Here is a 17,705-nt window from a genome sequence, read left to right as displayed (position 1 = left end):
GGTGGCATTTAGAAATGCTAATTTCTTGCTACTCTACTGAACACAGGTGTGTTCCTCACAACCTAAGATGGTGTGAGAGGACTCCAAGTTGGCTAGAATGTTGGGGCAGATCTAGCTAAACCTTTTGCTTATACTGGGCATTCTGAAGACCGCAAAAGAGCTCTTAAACTCAAATCCAAGTTTTATTTTAACAGAAATTAGATCCAATAGCTTTAAAAACAGATAAAACTAAAAGTGAGACAGAAGAGAAATTAGGCATTTGGAAACTGAATTCTTTCTTGCCCACTATGTCCTGGCAGAAAGGGTCCTTTTTCTCAGGCTTCCTATCAGTGTAGCAGCTCAGGAACTTTCTGTATTGCAATAGAACCTCCTCTGAGAAGATTCTTGAAACTGTAGACAATATCATTCACCCCACCACTTAGGCTTGGTTGTGTACCTGTTTTTCTGAGCACTTTGCCAGTCTCTGAGTTCTCACACCCTCAGTATAGCCTCCTACACACTTTAGTCAATGATGAAGTATTTTGATTGCTATTTAATTGGACTTCAATATTATACATTAGCCAAAAAAACTCACCTGAAGAATGAGAGAAGGTGATAAGAGGGGAATCATCTGGGAGGGGTGTAGAGGATATAAACCATCAAAGAAAGTTTGTTTTAAGACCAGTTTGGCACTGAACATGTGGTGAAAGAGCACCATGTAAAGAAAAGTCTCTGGCAAAGTTTTTAGGGTTGGTTTCTTCATTGTTTTCTTTTTATTAACTTTAATGTTTAATACATTATAAATTGCATAGGGCATGATTGGAAGAACTGACCCATTGAGGAGATGGTTGTGCTTATCAGAGAAGGACAGAATAACGAAGTTCTTCAGAAAGGGCTTCTGGAGACAAGAGATGAAGAAGCATCAAGCACTGGCAGAAAGACAAATTGAAACAGAGAGGTGATCTTACCATATGATATGACGTTTTGTAGCAATATTATAAATACCGTAAGAAATTTCAATTTATATCGTACATAGACTCTTCTAGAAACGTAAATTGCATGTAGAAATTATCTGGTAAATATATCTTAACATAAGAATGTAACTTTGCTCACGGGCACTCTTTAGTGAAAAACTGCAAGAGATGCACAGGTGTTTTTCAAAGACTTAGTTCATTCAGTTTAATGCCATGTAATGCCACTGGTTATTGGAAGTCTGTTCTAGCCCCCCAGTCTTGGCTCTTACCTATTTTTAATCTGGAAAATACTAAAGAGTCTATCAGTATCTATTTAAAGCAATGGCTCCAAATGGGCAAGAGAGAGAAAAGTATACAAGTATCTTTTTTTTCTTTTGTTTTTGAAAGGACTGTTAGAAAATGGTGCAGATATTTTGGGTATTCCACTCTGTGCCACAGACAGCTGTGCAAAGGGGAACCCAGGCCCATCTCCGGGTCTGAAAGAAGCACAGATCTGTGACTGTACAGCTCACCAGAATAGATACTGCTCCACCAGTGGTTGTGGTGGCAAGACAGAGATTTGGTCAGGCAAGAGACATGGTGGGTTCCTGGCAGTTTACACAGGCAGGTGGAAGGTCTGGGTGTGAGTGAAGAACAGAGTACTCAGCTGCAAGTCACAGAGGCAGGCTGGGAATCTCAAAAAAGGCAGTCACACACAGCAAGTATGTGTGTAGGAAGCTCAGAGAGCTATTCCTTAATGAGTTTGCAGCATGCCAGTCCTTAGATTGACATGAGTCAACTATCTGGTTTTTAATCTCTTCCTCTGCATGCATAGTGACTATTCATGAGAGGATTACTGTGAAGTACTCTGAAACTAAATGGCATGTTTAGGATCTCATGGCTACAGGAATAAAAGTCAAAGACAAGCTTGAATAGCACAAGAAATATGCAGTTTTGTTCATGTTTTCTGAGGAAGAAACTTAAAAGATCAGATACTCAGTGTCACACTCTTACTCGTATATAATCATAGCTCATGATGGAACATCAGCTCTAAAAGTTCAACTGCTGTTGCCAGTATGTAAGTGAAATGCCTCACATGGGTGTCACCTCTTCAGGATCACCTACTGCTCAAGAATATCAAGTAATGGGAGCAGGTGATCACATCAGCTGAGAAAGTAGACCAACCAGTAGCTTCTGCAGATCTAATGTTTTAAAATGTTCTTAACAAGCAAGTGCCTGTCTAGATTTACCCTGTAAGACAATATGATACCCAGCTGTGTAATTGCAGAGTTACTGCTTGCCAAAATAAGCCTCCTGTGAAGCTGAAGTTTTATGTAGATCCAGGTACTTCAGGCTCACCCTCCTCTCCAGAGGAGAGGCATTTTGAAATGTTTCATATTTAAAGCAACACACACACACATTCAGCAAAACAAGAGCCCTTCCTCTGGGGTGAGGGGAATGGGGACATGGCAGCTAACTACCACCCTAAAGAAAGAGGGAAATGAGTCACAGTAATTAAGTAGGTCACTTCCACTTTGTGTAAAACTGTTCTTCTAGTAGTCAAGGTAATCTCTGAAATAAGGAACTGTCTGGGCTCAAGTTTCTGTCTGAGCTTGATATTTCTGCTTCAGATAAGTGAGAAAGCAAGGAAAAATTCCCTGCAAAAAAATTGGTGTTTTCAGCAGATGAATGTATGATTGTGGATTCTAGGGAAACTATTTTAACTCTCACTGATTGAACATCTGGTTTAGTTTTGTTTCATGCATCTATGTAGCTTCTTAAAAAAAAAAATAACCAGAAAAACAAATTCAACCCTCTATAGCAGCTGCATTGGCTTCTGCTAATATTTGCTTCCCTTACAGTAAAACCTAAGCAGTTCAGCAAAAGTTGAAAACCTTTTCTTTACTTTTATTTCAAATCATGTCTTTGAAATAGTGAGTTTCTGCTGGAAGACAGAACACAAGTTTACCCGTAGTGAGTGGGAGGTTGTAGTATTAGATCTTCTTTCAGGAAGGCTCTTTGACCCGAACAGGGGGTCAAAACATTTTTGGCCATCAAAGCCCTCAAACAAGGGTGTTTTAGATATAACAAATTTTTTTCCCAATAAAATTCTCAAATAAGAGGGAGAGGTATTACTATTGTCATTGTTCTGATGTAGAAGATAGACTGCTGGCTGGAAATATTGTCCCTGCTGGAAAATTGATTATGGTTCAGTTTTGGAAAGTGCATGTTTCCTCTGCTTTTAGTTACCATATTAGGTTTTCATAAGAAAAAAGAAACAACAACCCACCCTGATTTCTCATGTTCCTGTTGCTTCCCTTAGAGCTCTGTGTCACGACGACTTACCGAATGTGAAGCAAGCTGCTACTTCATATTTTTATCCTCCCCTTCTAGGAAACAGTTGCTTTAGGACTGATTCTGGTAATCTGATACCACTTGATGTATTTTTGCTGGAATATGGAGCCTGCATAAATTGCACCATAAGCAAATTTCTTTATAATGGAAGGATTGGGAAGCTGCAGCTTGGCAGGCCATTTCATTGGTGTGGTTTTTTTAAGGTGGATTTTCCAGATGCTTTTTAACAGATGATATTGTAGACTTTTGCAAAGGATATAAGGAATATGTAGTTGCCACTGGTTTTAGAGCATCCTACCTGTAGACAAAATGCTCTACATTTGAAAAAGCTCCTACCTGCCTGACAGATACCTCTCTATAACCTGAAAGAAAAACTGCAGTTGTTTACACTTTCCAGTGTGTCTAATTATTTATTATCAGTGTTGCATGAGCCTGCAAGCTCCTGCTGAAATTGAGTCCAATCTTTGCAGTCTCAAATACAAATGAAAAGCCAGGTCTCCCCTCCCACAGAGATGAACTGACAAAAATCCACAGAGAGTAGTACAAATCTATGCATTCATAAAACCAAAACTTCATTCCTTTTTTTTGTGGGACACAGTAGTTGATACAGGGAATTATTTAGGTACAGGATGGGCAGATGTGACTCCTCCAGTGCTAGAGCTAGAACAGAACTTCAAGTAGGAGAACTTCCTCCCCTCTGAGAAAAAGCTCCTGTAGATTATAGTTAGAGTGAGATCAATCAAACCAGCTGGATCCACTGCACACAGAGTACATCCATTCCAGGACTCTGGGCTGGTGAGAGGCCTCCTGTCCTCTTACTGGTGTCCTGACACTCAGCACCTCCTGCACTGAGTGGCTGTCTGTCAGTCTGTCTGAAGCAGCATGTCCTTTGCCTCCGAGCTTTCCAGGGTGCCGATGCCTTTGCTAGGATTTCCTGACAGCTCTGAGAAAAACACTTCCTCATAAGGCCAAGAGTTATTCCTGCAATCAGTAGGAGCTGCCATCCCTATCTGCATTCAAATAACAGAGCGGGAAACCCTGGCCAGTGACTTTGACATGGAAAGCACTTTCCAGAGAGTTTAAAACTTGTGTTGTTTGCCTGGCACTGTCTGAAGCACTGGAGAATGCTCTGAACTATAAGGACCATGCAACCTCTGTCACCACATCATCCCAACTGGAGAGCTCTGTTGGAACTCATTAAAGCTCCCAGATCATTCAGACTTGATTGTGTTGTCATTACGGTATTATTTGTCCCTAAGATATTGCAGAGTAGTGCACCTTCCACAAGCTCTTCCTCTCATTGCAGCACAACAGTGCAGGTTGCACATGACTGAGCTGTTTGTCAGGCTGTGCCGCATGGGAATTTCTCCTGATAAGGTAAACCTTCATGTTCTGCCCGGAAATGGAGCCTAGCCCTTCAGAATAAAGGAAAGAAAGAGATTTGCACTTTATTCCTTCCACTGGAAAGAATGCTACCCAATGGTCAGACTGAAGTAAATATGAGATAGGAGGCTGGAATGCAACTCTTGCATTATCAGCTCCTGGCCCTGCCTCTGGAACCCTCTGTCTTCTCATGACATTTATTATGGGCTTACCAAACATCAGAAAGCCTTCTGGGTTTTAGGCTTCTCTGCTAAATAACTTGTGTGATGATAAATGAGTAATTTAAACTTACAGAACGTTGCTTCATTCATCTCCAAAAAACTCTTAACAGGAATTTCACTGAGCTCCCTGGAAACTGAGTGTTGGTTTAAGAGTCTTTCCTGAGAGGCTGCAAAGAGACATATCTTCTTGTTATGTACAAATAGTGTAATACACTTAAATTGAGGTTATAATTGCACAGCCAAGTGGTGAACAGCAGCTCAAATTCACACTGCTGGGGGTTTGTCTACCCTGGAATGGGGTGGCTGCATTCATGCCGTACTACTTCTTTTCATCTGGGTTTCCTCTACGTGCCATGTAGCATAATTGCAACTGTGAAAATTAGCTTTTCTTTAAGGAGTAGTTTTTTGGATTCAAAGTCTCTGAAATAACCCGATCCCCTGATAAATTATTAAGTGAAAAAGTCTTTTTGAAATTGTATTAGAGGCTCTTGATCAAAGAAATGGTTACAAGAAACTAAGCCATGCATCTTCACATAATAATTAGGAAAATTAGATCCTCTCCCTTAGTCTTATGCTTTTATTATTCAAAAATAAGGGTATAGCCTTTAAAAAGCCCTTTTTAAAATATATATTATGAATATGTGGTAACTCGGTTTACCCAGGCAAAAAATCATCTCTGCTGCTTGCTGATTGCTAAGGGGCAGCTGATCTGTACCTTGAGGAGAGATATCTCCATAATTCAGCATCTGGGGATCTCAGTCCTCAGACATTGACTTTGTTCTACGGGTTACCCAAACACCTCCAGCTCTGGGGGTTGCCCCGGGTCATCTCAGCTTGAAGATATCCATAGCCAGTAGGTTTGGGATTAAGTTTCTTTATATTTTATTTGTATTTTCAAAATGTGTAACAAAGAGCAGGTGTTTTTGAAACAAGTTTTTCAGATAATTTTCATTTTTATCCCAAATTCTTAAGTAGTTGCTGCTGAGATCTTACTTTCATCACAGATGCCTTACCCTCTAAAAGGACCAAAAACTAGATGTGAGCCGAGGGATGCAGCTGAGGGGTGAAATGTGTCATTTTACTGTAGCTGTGAAGAAAATAGTCAGGAGAGAGAGGTGGTATGCTCAGAGGTATGGAATGAGAGATAAAACTACAGAGGTTGCTGGTTTTTTAGCCTGAAAAAAAGAGATAATTGTGAGGAGACATGATAGCAGGGGAGAAGATACAGAAAAAGTATTAGAAACTAATCATCAAGGTCCTTAATTTTGACCCAAATTATCATGACATTATTTATAACAAGGAAGAGTTATTGTTTCACTCAAGGTGGAAATGTGAAACTTCTCAAAGCTTGTGACCTATTGCACCCCAAGAGAAAAGGCACCATTCTCATAGAGCAGAACCTGTCTGCTGATTGGCCCTCACAGGGTTTTGCTGTGAGAAAAACTGCAAACTGAGGCACTTTCAGAAACAAAATGAAAAACCAGTAGCTTTTGTTTCAGTGTAGCAATGCATTTCCTATTTCCATTTTAAGACAGATGAACTTTTGATGAACAACAACACATTTGAGCTCTGTATACCCCTTGATAGCCAGGGTGTGAGTACCTGGCAGATAGTGTCTTTCCAAAAACTTTGCTTCAGGGTAAGAGCAGTGAATGTTGGCATCTGAGAGGTTCTTGACATTTTTCTAAGGCCATGAAACAGTTAAGCACATTATAGATATTTGTATGTATTTATACACATATAAGAATACATGCACACACACTTATGTGTTCAATATATTCAAATAGGCTGCAAATTTTTAGCAAAAGTTGTGAAGTTGTGCAACTGAATCTGTGTTACAGTATACAAAATTATTAATTTTTGAGGTTTATTCATTTTATAATTTTTATTGAATATTTTTAAAGAGTCCCCTGAAATCCTACTAACTGTTTGCACTTGACTAAAATGGTTTGTTTCAGTAAATTAATATATCTGTGGATTGACTAAGTTTGACTATGGTGGTGTAGAAACATTTGTTTGTTTCTGTTGCTGAGTTTTCACTCTGGGAAAAAAAGGTATTTTCTGCTGGAAAAGATTTCTTACATACAATTATTTTTACTAACTTTAATAAAAAGTCAAAGAAAAGAAAATGTTCAAGTCTATTGACTCTTGCCGGCTCTTGCTGCTGCTATTTGTTTATAGTTTATTCCTCTATTTTTATTATTACCGACCATTTATTAGTACTGTAGTGAGGCCCAGATCTTTCCCATGATGTTCATAACTACATGTTGCAGCATGATTTACAAATAGACTAGCTGATACCATTTGTTCCACCTAGACTCTCAGCACACAGTCAGCCGACCTGGAGCCAGGAAGAATGATACAATAAAATCACATCCAGGCTTTGGGGTATATGTTATGAGCAAACAAAATCAGGGAGGGTTTTGAACAGCTGCTGGCAAAGACTCAGATCTGCATGCTGTGGACATCATTTTATCCATCCTTCTTAGAAGAGGAAGGGGCATTCCTCAGACAAAAAAAAAATGTTTTTGTTCATCCTTCAGAAATGGCCAGTGGATTATGGAGAAGGTGTATACTGTGCCTTCAGAATGACTGGATGTGTGAGATGCATCTGGGACGTGTGAGCAGCTCCCCAGCAGCCCAACTGGGCATGATATTTGGAACGTGGCATCTGCAGGTGCTGAGTTTGATGGCCATTCCACAGTGTGTCACCCCCTCTCTTGGTACAGGAGGGACCTAGGCTGACAAGGCAAGGTACAGCCACTATTCTGGGAGCCTGGGTGTATTTCTTCCCAGCTGGGGGCTTCAGTAGGAGTCAACAACACAGACCCCTTGATAAGGGAGAGGGTTTGTGAAGGTAAGAACTCTTGTGGACTGAAACCTAAACAAATCAGAAAAAAAAAAAAAAAAGAGGATTTAGATAACCAGCTAAAGCAGAGGATAAAGTCAGCGGGAGAAGTGTGTGGTCTTGTACTGTGTTGAGAGTGTGGAGGGATTGAGAGAGAACTGATGAAATTTAGTGAAAGGAGGGACGACATCATGTACTTTGAAGCTGGGAAGAGATTTCCTCACCTACTCACTCCTTCTGTGTGAGATAGTCTAGTTACTCAGAGGTAAAAAAATCTCAGATAGTACAGCAGAAATGAAATCTGTAATTTTTATAAATACACAGAAGTTGGGAGGAAGGTTTTAAGAGGCTGCAGATACCCTTTATTAGAATGCAGTGACTATAAATGTTATAAAGTTATTGAGTAGAAGGAATACAGGTGGAAATGTCAGGACTGAATAGCACAGAGGGGATCAATGGCTTTGCAGTAAAAGAAGCGTTGGATAGGACTGCGAGGGCTTAGAGGGAGAAGGCCAGAAGTAAGCCTGAAGGAGGAGAAAATGAAGGAGTAAAGAAACTAAGATTGCTGCCGCACTGGAGTGAGACATGTCTGTTGGGATGTAGCAGCAGAATAGAGCTCAGTAAGCCCAGCCATCCTCCACTATAAATAAAAGTAATTCCCTTGAAGCTAATGGACTTGGTTTGACATTCATCAGGTGAGGACAGTGAGGAGATGAAAGAAGATGATGATGATGATGTAAAAAAATCCCTGGAACATAACTCATCTTTAAAACTGCTGGATGATATCTGGCTTGGGCAAGGCTGTGTAGTCAGGGATACCAACAGCAGGAGAATAACTCTATGTCTGCCATGATTGTGAAGCTGAAGGAAATGAAATGAATTATTAACTGCAGTTTTATGTCAACAATGGCATAACATTAATCCTGTGTGAGCTAAACTGATAATAACTAGTAAGAATTGTTTATGACTTATTCAATGTAAGTTAAGCCAACAGTGAGTAAAATATAATCAGATGGTCAATAAATGTTAATTAACAAAATAGAAACGTGGAGACAATCATTGGCAAGCATGATTATAAATGTTTAAATAATGCAGTAGTTGCAATGCAAAATGTAAATTAAGTTAAATGGTCAGTCTCAGTGACAGAAAAGATATATTTAACAGTTAATAGAATCAGCAAACAAAACTGCAGTGGACTTGGAGGGTAGTACAAGGACTAAGAGAACAGTATTGTCATATATCAGATGTTTTGTTTATAACAAAGCAATGATTTCTGGTTCTTTATGAGAAAACAAAAGATAAAACATACATATTCGGTCCGTAAAAGAAACCATGTCAGCAAAATTCACCAAGGCAAGTCTGAAAGAGCATGGAAGGTTATCATTCTTTTTAATTCAACAGTCTGGAGGTACCTACGTTGGGAAGGTATTAAATACATTATTTGCAACAACTATTAATACTATATTAAAGATGAAATCCAAGTAAACTCAGTGACTTATGGCAATCAAGGGTAAATTAGCATATTAAACCTACAGTTTGTTTACAGCAGTTATATAGCAGCCTCATACCATGAAAAATGCAATTTGTTGGAACACATATCACTAGGGTATGTCTCTTTTGGCTGTTGGGAATTGTTCAGTAACTGAGATCATGTCCAATAAAGAAAAAGGCTTCATCTGAAGTATTGCTGTTGTCACAAGGTATTTATGTTGCTGATTAACAGGAAAATGCTTGCTCAGCGTCTTATTGTAAGGCCACTGTGAAGCAATAAGCAGTTTCTGAACTAAGTGGCTGTAGCCTACATTTTAAGGCTAAATTCTGAAAAATTATGTATGAGATAGGAGTCTTTTTGTTCATTTAATGTATTCACTCTCTTATCCCTTCCTGGCAGAACCAAGTCTCTGTGTTGGAGCTGTGATGCTTTGTTCTTAGCACAGCCTTCTAGCTGGAGAGAGCTGTACTCTCTCACCATCCAACTAAGTCAGGTTTTTATGTGGCCTCTGCAAATCTATTGTCTTTCTGTTGTCTCCCATATCCAAATATTTAATTCCTAGATTCTATACTCAAGGAGCATCAGTCAGCATCTTCTTTAAAAAGCCCACTGGGACAAGAGAAAGACTTCTCTTCCTTCCTTAAAACACGGCGTATTCATTCTCCAGAATAAACTCTTTCTGTGTATAATTTGGTTAAAAATAATAATAAAAAAAAAGCTGAAGACAGAATGAGTGAAGGTTCCTGGTTTGAAAAATAGATTTTCTATTCTGTGTTTTGGAAAAGATTTTTATTGCATTTTTTTTTCTGTTTGATTTTTTTGGTTTTGTTAGTGAAGAGGAATTCAAAGGAATGAAATTAAGCCTATGAACTAGTACCAGTAATCACATTAAACATGGGAGAATTGAACTAGCAATTTCCCCCAGCTGTAGCCAGTTTGTGAACTGCCAGGCAATAAACTCACTGCCATCTACCACAGAAAGTACTGTTGCTGGTTTCCCTTCCCCTTTTTTTGCTTTGTATTCAGTGGATTGTTTCAAATCCTTGCCTGCATTCAGTACGAAGGCTGCAGTCCAAGCACAGCCAAGGGTTTCCTCCTTTGCAATCACTGACCAAGGGCAGGCCTTTCAGTATTAAACATGCTTCAGGGGGCAGACACAAAGAAGTGATCAGGTGCTGGAGAGCCTCCTGTGTTGCTGAACTCAGAAAATAGGTCAGCTGTCCTTCAACTGCCTTGAAAAAAAATATAAAGTGGGTGAGGAATAAACTTGTTATTCTTTCTTTCCTATCAACATTGTTCCAAACCCAAAGCGGAGGGGAAACTATCCATCTCCTACAAGCTGTACAAATACTGATGTTCAGATTATAGGTTGTTTAATCTTCCTTCTGCTGTGAGTTCTCCACTCTTTGGGCTGTTAAGGGATGTGGGTGGTTGAGCAGTACTGGGGCAAGCAGGAATGCTCTCAAAGCAGATCTCCTGCTAATCCCTTGGAGTACGATGGTGTCAGGGCACAGCACTGCTCTGTTTCTACCACCTTCCTAAGCAAAATCACAACTCAGTAGAAAAACCTCCTACCCTGGCTTTAATTTCCTCACTAATCCTGCAAACAGGGGGCAAAGGGGGTGGGAGGGGGTATGTTTCTTTTTTTTTTTCTCTCCTCTGTACAAAGAAAAACCTCTCTGTGAAAAAGAGGGCCTGTACTTGGCATGTAGCATAGTAACATGAGCATAATAAACAAGAGTGGCTGTCCCCATAAATAATAAAAGGAATGTTTCTCCTCACATGGCAGCTTTTCAGAGGAGAAAAGGCAGGGAATAGGTAGTCCTGTGTAGTGCAATGTTGCAAACTCTAATCCCCACTTCTGTTGTTTTCTTTGGCAAGCCAGCAGCTAGTGCAGGAGGGGGTACCTCTCTGCTCTGCACTCCCTTCTAATTTTTATTCTCTTTCTTATCTCTCATACCTTGTGCCTGCCCGAAACTAGAAGGCTCTTTAAAAACACCATTGCATTTCTTCCTTCTGCATGTGTGCGGCACTTTACATTCTCATGACAATGGAGCCATGCTCTGCTGGCAATGCACTTGGGCTTGTAATACCAGCATGGAGGTGAAAATAGACCATTCTCAGTTTAACATCTTCCTGATTTATGTTCCTGCAGCAAAGGTGATGAGCTCTTGATACAAGTGAATAACTGTATCATTGGAAAATGTTTCTGATGTTGTTTCAGCTGCCTATGTAAAAATGTTAAGCTTTCTCACCATTAGGGACATGATTTACTGACACATCAAAATTTCCTTTTTCTGGCCGCTCAGTTCAAACTTTGAATATATTGTAGTTGGCTTCAGTTTTCAGAGCCATATGTTAGCTACTGAAGTAGCTGAAAACACATGCAAATTATCCTTTTATTCTGGCTGAGATTATGACATTAAAACAACAACAACAGAGAAAAGCCTGTGCAGAGAGTATCATAAATAATTTAGCTTAAGTGAATGCTGAAATTAGTCAAGGCACCGCATTGCTTGGCTCCAAGCAGTCTATTTACAGCCAGATATGTAGAGTACCCTCTGGCCAAAGCCTAGCCTTTCAAAAATGGAAAGCAGGAAAAACAATATGATCTTCTTTTAAAGAAGCATGTTGGAATGGTCTGCAGGGTTAAATATACCTAGACAGTGCTCTGTGCCATAGCTCCAGCAATCTTGGGAGAAAACAAACTGTTTATAAAGAGCCTTGAGCTAGGGAAGGAGATAATGAAATGTGCTCGTGTATTATTGGCAAGTGCTCTAAATGGTACAGGCAAGCTAAGTGCATACAGTATTATCTTGCGTAATTATTGGGTCACTGTACTGTAAACTAAGTGGCTACTATACTTAGCCATACTACTGCACTCACTGCCTGATTAAGGACTAGATCCTGCTCTCACTCCAACCAGACTGTATTACACTGAGCTCAAAGGACTGAATCATGGCCTACCGATTCTTCTTGGGGTGGCCTTCATTCCTGGATAGCTGAGATGAATGGGGGGGCAAAATAGTGAGGGGCATTTCTAATCATAGCAGTAGGGATGCTCCCACTGCAGCCAAGCACCACACGACCTTTCCAAGGACCCCAGGGCTTTGAAGACACAGCGAGGCAACCAGTGGACAAACCCAAACAGATGACTTGGAGCACTTCAGAGAAAGAAAGAGAACTGATGTGTACTACAGACTACACCATTTCACAGCTACTGCTGTCAGAAACTCAAGATAATCTCAGCTGAGGAGAAAGTATGTGTTTCTCATACATTCCCTTGAATGTGGGTATCCTGTGCAAGGTAGCACTTGAGGAGAAACTTCAACCAGCACAGTACAGTAGATCAGGAAGCAGGTTATCTGCGGACCCACAGAATGAAAGATGATTGTGACAGGCAAAAACTGCATTCAATGGAAGGGGAAAAGTTGAAGGAGTTTTTTATTATGGGCAGTTTCAGAACCAGCCTCCTTAGTACATTCAAGGGTCCCAAAATGACTGTTCAGTTGAAATAGTCATGGAGAAAAACCCCTAGATAGCCCATGGCAATTAGGTAAGAGGAAAAGTATGTGGGCATGTGTGTGTGCATATGTGTAACCTCGTGTAAAACCACAGAGCTACAGAGAGTTTAACAGGCTAGTTGTAGTAACACAGGACTGTGTTAAAGTCAGGAGGAGAGGCTGTGAAAGCCAGTTGTGAGAGGAGGAAAAGAAGCCAAGATTACAGATTGAGATGAGATGGAAACAAAGGCCAGGAACTGAGATAGAGAAATGGGAAGTAGGAAATGCAGGAGTAATAAATGAAGTTGTAAACAGAAGACAAATGGAGAGAGAAGGGAAAACAAAAATAAAATTAATATTTTTGTTGGTTAAAGGAAGAATAAACAGCTTGAGCCTTGGGAAATATACAAGGTGTTAAAATAAATGAAACAGAAAACTTATGTGAAGAAAGTAGTGCAAGAAATCATTGAACAACACTAACATGGCAGAGGAGACAATAAATCTGTCCCAAGATACTAATGGTAGTATTTTCTCTTAGCTGATAGGGTTAGATCTTATACCCTTAAGATATATCCTTATCCCTTAAGCAATGATACCGCTTCTTCTAAGTGGGTGTGCTGTGCTATGGCAGGCCCCTACCAGTCTATATTCTGAAAAGTCTGCAGTATAGGAGTGAATACAGAGATAATTGAAAGTGTAGATTTATTTATATACTTGCATCATCTGACATACTACTAATTCTTTTCAAGTCCCAGAATAACACCCTAAATTTCTAGATCATAAGGCTAAGTTCGAAAGGTTCTTTCTAGCTAGGGGTTTTTTTCAGTTTTGGTTTCATGGGAAAATGTAACAATAAACCCTAAGCACTAAGGATTTCCTGTGCATAAAGCCACTGTCTCCAAGGCAATCACTGGGTATATTGCATTGGGTGAAATAGAGAATTTCCTCTGCCAGTCACGCTGCCCTGTCAATGATGACCATCCAAACAAGAGTACATGAGGAGAGAATGGTCATCTCTTGGAGAAAGAGGAGATGGTGAATGCACCTTAGGTAGTAGACAAAGGATCTTTGACCCCTCTTCACACCTAATGAATCCCTAATGCCACTTTTACAGATGGAAGAAAAGGTAAACAGAGTCTGCTTGTATCAGTTCTACATGAAATGTTAAATTCTGGGTCAGATTCTTCTAACCCCGTGTGTTTAAAGCTCTATAAATTTTCTTTTCCAAAGATTTAATTCCGTTTGCAAACAATGTAAAAAAAGAAGCCAAGATGTGACATAAAATCTTAGAAAAACTTTATTAAGACCTTCAGCCTTCATATAACCTGTGGAGTAGCAGTGGAAATAGAGGTTTAACCCATTCATCTCTTTTCCTCTTGCAAGGTGGAACAGGCCTGCAGACATGCACACAAGGAAGTGGCTTTTGCTGCATGACAATGCAGCATGTGCTAAGCTCACCTCTTATCATTGGACTTGTGCTGGCTATAAAGTTTGTATATGGATATGGTGTTGTGAAATACTGTGGTAATGATGCTTCTCTCCTCTCTCTCTCTTTCTTTTTGGTTTGAAACTGAAGGCTGCTAGTGTAGTCTTTGGGAGCCCAAAAGTATATAATTTTTATGGCACAAAAATTCATCTTTCAACTAGAGTGAACCAGTCTACCTATGGTAAGTGTCAGGTAGTTTTAATTCCTTGCATGTGATTACCTGCTTCAGAGATGGCTAGTTATGAAAAAGGTAGCTTGGTTTTTGAGAATGAGAGGTGTGACTTTGTAACGCTGTACATGAAGGATGATGTATGCTAGCAAAAAGCATGTCCAAAGCAACTTTTTTATGAGAACTGTTTCTTTTTTTCATTTTTAAAGAGATGAAGTCTGCCTTATGTATTTAAGATTAGGAAAAAAGCCCTTACCTTATTGCACAGGACTCTTTGCCTTGTTAAGTCATGTTCACCCAAGAGATATAACCAGAGCACTGAACAAGATGCCATTAAGGACAGGTACAGTTATTAGAAACTCGCTGCAAGTCAGAAGATCTCACAAGATGATGAACTTGGTGTTTCCATGAGCAATCTTCTCACCTTTCTTTGTAGAGGGGTCAGGATGCACAGATGCTCTTTGTGAATGTTAAGGTGAGGTCTAAATGAATGTTTCAACAAGCAGAAATTATTTCTGGAGCTTTTAGATCTTCAATAAGCTTACACATGAAACAAGTTGTCATAACTCAATAATATTTTTTTCTGAGTCCTTGCAGGGTTTGTTTGTTTTGTTTTGAAGGAATTAAATTGTGCTTGCAATTCAAACCTGCAGTGTGTGTATGCAAAGTAGAAGGAGGTTGACTGGGGGGAAAGTGTTATACATTCAGTAACCTTTCTGTATTTGTTTGTTCAGCATGCTAGTTCATATGCTATTTGCTGTGAAGGAATGCCTGCACAAAAAGCGACTAGTGGCTTAAATAAAAAAGCCTAGAATATTTGAAAGCCTCCCCCTTGACTTCTGATTGAGGGGATCTGTAGAATTTTTGGCACATTATGAATCTGTGTTTACTGAAAAAAATTAAAAAACCCAACCCAACAGCCCCACTCCGATTCTGGGTTTACATCTATGAAAGTCTATGCCAGCCCCAGTTTATAGAATGTCAAGTGTTAATAATTCACAATAGATCCAAGACAAAAGAAAACTTTAACTACATTTTGGGTCAAAACATGTACAGTTTTAAAGTCTAAAAATACTATGCAATTTGATCTTAAGAGAATGAGAAGATCTAAGCTTAGTCCACATTGTTCCAATTCTTCTCCTAGAAACTTGAATATAAACTTTGTGTTCAAATATAAACCCACCTCTGGGCTGGGCCTATTCTCTTTATTTATTTTATTTGCCATGCTGTTGAAAAGGTCATGTGCACAAAAAGAATGTCCTGCTCCTAGTCTTTTTAAGCTATTGACAGAGTAGCTCATGCAAATCACTTTGTTTCATTTTGCCTCTAGCAATGGAAAACAAACTTTCTTATTCCTCAGTCCTTTCCTTTCACATTGCTGCATTTATGTTTTTCTCTCTTAAATGCTCATTCTGGCCTTTGGTTACAGAAACACACATTCTGTATGGGATGTAGATACATTCCACAGTTTAGAAGTAACTTGGGCACAAAACTCTTCTTCTGGTAAGATGAAATCTTCTTTACAAAGTCCTTGTTAATATCAACAGAAGTTGACATTTCATTACTTACTATTTGCTTTAATCCTATCTGCCAGTTGTTCAGATGTTTCCTGAGAACTGGGGCAGAAGAACTTTGGGAATAGTAGATTATGTGGTTACCTATGGTATCACCAAACTTGTAGCCTTAATCAGAGCTCTGAAGATGAAATCTAGCACTCACGCACACGAGTTTCTGTCATTTCCTGCACAAGGCCTTCTCATTTTTCCTGAATTTCTGTATTCTGAATTTTCTTGGACATTTTCACACCCCACCTTGCATATGTGTCCCTCATCACTCGCACCCTGGAAGACAAAGGGCTCTTTGCTTATAATGACGATGCTTGACTACACTGTGGTGAACACCTTTCATGAGGTCCTGGATGAATCACGAAATTCAACGTTTTACTTTCATTCCCCTCTCCCAAATTTTAAAAAATCACATTTAATCACTCAAATTACAAGCAAAATTGTAATGGATGGACGTTTTGTTATATTATATAAGCTTAGGGGCAGAATAAAGCCTTTAAAGCTAGTTTCTTTCACAATTTGAGGAAGATTTCTCTTACAAAGGGGAAGGTTTTCCATCAATGTCAGTATCAGAATACAGTTACTGTGACAGACTTTAGAGGCAGAAGAAGACTCTGAGACAAATTCAATGGCATTACAAATTATGATGATTTCTTTCACTGACACCCGGAAGCTTGGCACGCAGTGATGAGCAGAGGCACTGTGTCTGAGGTGTCTGGCCTCCTTGAGGCCCCTCAGTGTGTTCTGCTCACATTGATGCCTCTATGGCAATGGTTACACCAAAGTCCCAGGGATAGGCTTAAAACAACCTGCAAGGATTTTGCTTATTTTTGCTTATTCTTCTGGTCATTAATTTAGTTGTGGATCAGAACCGAAGTGTCCAGTTGCTCTTTGGGAGAGCTGAGTTTAGGGTATCCACTGGGGACTGGATTCCTGCACTTGTGGCACCACCTGTGGCTAAAATCCCTGATGAGTGCACAGCTGTAAATGACCTGGAAGGCAGAAGAAGCCAGAGTGATGCTACCTTATTCTACCACACCTCTCTTCTGCAGTTCCCAAATAAAGCAAAAACTACTACTCCTTTGTAACAGTGCCACATACAAAAGAAAAGTATAAAACATTACTGAAGTGGAATTTAATGAGCCATTCACAAAACACACCTTGCTTTTTAGCACCTGAGGAGGCCTAGACACTTCTAATTTCTAGTTCTGCTGTCGCCTGCTCAGCACAGCTGCCAGTGGTGCAGCTGAGCTTCTTCACTGCTGCTTGCTTTTAACTCCAACCTGAATTCACCAAGTAGGTATCCCTGGTCATCTGAGGGTCTTGGTTTCATAAGGTACACTGAATTCAGCATAGCAGTGCCCAGTCAACTTTTCTTGCGGATCTTCTGATCTGTGTATCTTCTGGTATGGACTACCAGTGACCAGCTGGTGAATGGATCTCTTCCTCTTTTCTTTTCTCTTTAAATGCAAATAATTTTGGAGCAAATAGAGCTATTTACAGTTGGCAAGTTGAGCTGTGTTGTATGTTGTGAGGAAACATCCTGAGAGCTGATTCTGCATACAGTAGAAGGAACAGGGCATGTGTTAAGAGAAGGGCCAGGGAGATTAGGGATTGGAGACCTGTAAAGAAGTATAATGGTAGTAAAAAAAATTGCCAGATTCAGAAACTTGGAGGCTCCACTGGTAACCAGGGTGTTACAAAGTTGCAGCCTACGAGCTGCTTTATTCTTCTCTAATGGAATACAGAGG

At 39.8% G+C, this 17,705-nt stretch overlaps 1 protein-coding gene across 5 annotated transcripts in view; it reads left to right on the top strand.

The window, feature by feature from the left end:
• UST (uronyl 2-sulfotransferase) overlaps positions 1 to 17,705 on the top strand; it is a 224,599-nt gene that overhangs the window by 192,422 nt on the left and 14,472 nt on the right. The window contains exon 10 of one of the 5 annotated variants that reach the window (XR_003532017.1): positions 792 to 937. The exons of the other annotated variants lie outside the window; for them this stretch is intronic. The gene's annotated coding sequence lies outside the window, so the exon portion shown is untranslated. The remainder of the gene's footprint in view (positions 1 to 791; positions 938 to 17,705) is intronic. 5 annotated transcript variants of the gene reach the window in all.

Source organism: Corapipo altera, unplaced genomic scaffold (assembly GCF_003945725.1).
Source record: "Corapipo altera isolate COAL_440 unplaced genomic scaffold, ASM394572v1 2b, whole genome shotgun sequence".
NCBI lineage: Eukaryota > Metazoa > Chordata > Aves > Passeriformes > Pipridae > Corapipo > Corapipo altera.
Note: the sequence above shows the minus strand (reverse complement) of the source record. Positions and strands in the feature narration are given on the sequence as shown.